This window comes from Hibiscus syriacus, unplaced genomic scaffold (assembly GCF_006381635.1).
Source record: "Hibiscus syriacus cultivar Baekdansim isolate YM2019G1 unplaced genomic scaffold, ASM638163v2 tig00112491_pilon, whole genome shotgun sequence".
In the NCBI taxonomy this organism is placed as follows: Eukaryota; Viridiplantae; Streptophyta; class Magnoliopsida; order Malvales; family Malvaceae; genus Hibiscus; species Hibiscus syriacus.
This window is the reverse complement of record NW_024063344.1, coordinates 1,992,216-1,995,780: the sequence shown is the minus strand read 5'-3', so window position 1 is coordinate 1,995,780 and position 3,565 is coordinate 1,992,216. Positions and strand designations below refer to the sequence as shown.

General features: G+C 38.7%; 1 pseudogene; it reads left to right on the top strand.

Moving 5' to 3' along the window:
• Window positions 1-312: 312 nt before the first annotated feature.
• LOC120180296 lies at window positions 313-2,100 on the top strand (annotated as a pseudogene).
• The last annotated feature ends 1,465 nt before the right edge of the window (window positions 2,101-3,565 follow it).

Below are 3,565 nucleotides of genomic sequence, written 5' to 3'. Positions count from 1 at the left end.
TAGCTGAATTCCTCCCATCGTTTACTTCACTCCCTTCTTCATCACCGCCCCATTTAACTCTTCTCCTCTTCATTTCCAAACATAATAAACTTTCCCCAAATCACCAGGCCCCCGCCATTTCCACCTCCGTTTTTAACAATGCCCAAACTCCATCTCCAATTCAACAACTCCCTCCCCGACTGCCAAGTTCACCTCCATTTTCCCTCTAACTCTAAATTAATCGTCCCTGGTGGTCTGTTCATCGACCCTTGTTTTCCCTCTTCCTTTCTATACTTCGTTTCCCCTTTTAGAGATTTTTCTTCTTCCAGTAAAATGGCTCGCGTTGCTCGTAGGCAAAAGCGTGAGGCGGTTGCTGTTAAAGATGTATTTTTTTTGTCTGTTAGTTTCAGCAACGATGGGCTTATTTCAGAACACAAGGAATTTCAGCTACAAAATGAAGTGAAGAAGAACAACAACGGGGTGGGGGCTGAAGCCAAACGGAATGTTAGGTTAACGTGACGTAGCGCAGTCAATACTACAAAGCATTTGTGGGCTGGAACCATCGCGGCCATGGTTTCCAGGTAACCATAACGAATTTCGTTCGTAATTTAGCTACGCGCCTTTTCATATTTGCCTAGATTTCCCATGCATTTCTAATTATTGTTTGAAATATCATAGAACGTTTGTTGCTCCGTTAGAGAGATTAAAGCTGGAATATATAGTGCGTGGTGAACAAAGCAATATATTTGAGCTTGTTAAGAAGATTGCTTTGACGCAAGGATTGTTTGGATTTTGGAAAGGGAACTTTATTAATGTTCTTCGCACGGCTCCATTCAAAGTTGTGATTTTTTATGCTTAAGATACGTATAGGAAGAAATTGCTTAGACTGTCTGGAAATGAGGAGACCATAAATTCTGAGAGATTCATTGCTGGTGCTGCAGCCGGCATCACTGCTACTGTTCTCTGCTTACCGCTTGATACTGTATGTTGAAACCTAATATTTTGTTCTTGACATTGTTGTATCTTCAATTTATTCTTAGTCGTGTAGCCATGTTCAGTTCTTGCCTGTATGCACTTCTATATTTTAAATTATGGGCAACTGTTATAAATAGCACATGGGTAGCTGCTAATCCTTTGTTTTATTGGAGGCTTAACAAAGTTGTAAGAGACCAATTTTAATGTTCTCTTCTAGTCTTAAGTCTTGGGAGTACAGTTGCTGGACCTAAAGATCAAGATAATTTCCGCTATTGTCATAGCACTGTCATGTCTAACATTATATTTTCTAACCAACCAAGGTTAAGGATAGTGGCTCCAGGGACTTCGTACTTTGTTAATTACTATAATCCTATATGGTAGCAAAGTGTTATTTGAGATTTCTACAGAATAACGAAGTTTGATTCTAGCTGGAGAGTTTTTAACGCTTAAAGATATATTAAAAATGTGTTACATGTACTCAAACTAGATTGAAATATGATATGTTCACCAATTGAGGATTGCTATTTAGACGTGTCATTGCTTTCGTCATTGTGACTAGCTATACTCAGGAGGTCAATTTTGCTGACTATGAATAGTTTCATTTTGTTCATGTCCTTCTGTAGATTTATTCTTCTTTTTCTAGGAGGGTAGTTTTTTATTATTTGTTTATTGTTGCGGTGCAGATCTGAACCAAGATAGTGGCACCGGGTGGAGAAGCCTTAGGTGGTGTAATTGGTGTTTTTCGCCACATGATCCAAACTGAAGGGTTCTTTTCTCTCTACAAAGGTCTAGTGCCCTCTATTGTAAGCATGGCACCTTCAGCCGCAGTATTCTATAGTGTGTATGATATGTTGAAATCAGCTTATCTGCGTTCCTCAGAGGGTAGGAAAATAATTCAGAACGAGTCAAATAGGACAGGAGCTGAAAGCTTTGGATCAGGTAGAGTTGGGACCAATGAGGACGTTATTATATGGGGCTATGGATGGTGCTTGTGCCGAAGTTGCTACTTACCCATTTGAAGTTGTGAGAAGACAGTTGCAATTTCAAGTCCAGGCAAGCAAAATGGGTGCACTGGCAATTGGTGTCAGGATCGTTGAACGAGGAATTTCTGCTCTCTATGCTGGGCTAATTCCCAGCTTGCTATAAGTAAGTGGATAAGCTTTTTAATAAAATCTCACTATTTTTTTCGCAAATGCTTTATGCTAATTATCCCTCTATAAGTGCAGACATGAGGTCAAACAAACAATATAACACTAGAACATGACAGTTCATCTCACAAATATATTTCTGTGCTGCTGTCTGAAGTTCTTTGAATTTGATTATTTTCTACATTATTATTTATATAGTCATAACATTTGATCTTCTTGTAGATGCTTAATTTGTCTGGGCCTATATCATGGGCAAATGAAAGTAGTTTTTGGGAGTTAAAAACCAGAAAAAAAAAGATAGTGGGGAAATAACTACCAGAAACGTGGGACATTTAACCACTAAAAAACGAGAGCATTAGGGGGGCTACCAGGGAGGAACCAGAGGGAGGAAGAGCACAGAACAGGGGAGAGCACTGCATTTTTTTAGGGGATTCATTGTAACAAAAAACAGTGTAATCGTTCTCATTTGGACACGGAAAATACAAGGCTAGAATTCGAAGTTTTAAGTTGTTTTTCCCAATGCTTCCATAAGTATGTTTTTTTTTCGTTTTTACATCCATTCAAAATGAAAAAATGAAAAACCTATTATCCCAATAGAAATCATCAACGAACATAAACAATCCCAGACAGTAATAGCAAGGTTCCGAATGAAAAGAGAAGAATTTAGAAGGAGATTCAAACGGAAAAGAAGAATTCGGAGGAAACCTCACCTGTCTTAGCAGTAGCAGCTTTCGTGCTTTCGTTGGAAGGAGGGAACGTCTTCAACAGTCAAAGAACAACAAGGCAAACATAAGCAGTGTAAACACTTTTCCCGTATTCGAAAGGGCGAGCAGTGTAACAAAGATTTTCCCTACTATTCTCGAAGCAATACAAATTTATTGAGGTATTTTTTATTTGTTTCAATTTTTGTTTTCCAGTGCCTTTGTGTGCGTTTAAGGATGAAATATTAGTAAAGAAGAAAGGGTTTGGGGTTGAATTACTTGGGTTATAGGAAATCCGGTGGAGTTTAGTTGACTCATCGTCGCTGTTAGGATTCCATTGTCGTAAAAAATTTGGGTTTAGTCTTAATGAGTCGAATGATTTCGAAATAAAATAGAAAATAGAGAAATCCATTTACCTTGTTATATTGAGTCTTCACCGGAGTAGGGAAGTAGTTTAGGTGTCACAGAAGTTTTGGGTGATCGGAGAAAGGGGCCATTGTTGAGCGGTGGCCAAAGAAGTTTTGAAGGCTCATGGGTATTGAGGGTTTCAATTAAGAGTAGCAGAGGAGTTTGACTATAGGCTATAGCTCAGCTACCGACAGTTCCAATCCCTATTATAGATGATAATGCAATATTGGATTAGAAAATAGAAAGCAAAAGTGATATGTCAGAGATGATGGCGTTGGGAGGCAATGTTTGAAATCCATGGCTGCGTGATGTGAGAGAACAAGAGTTGTGCGGCCAAAGGGTAAATTAAACTTT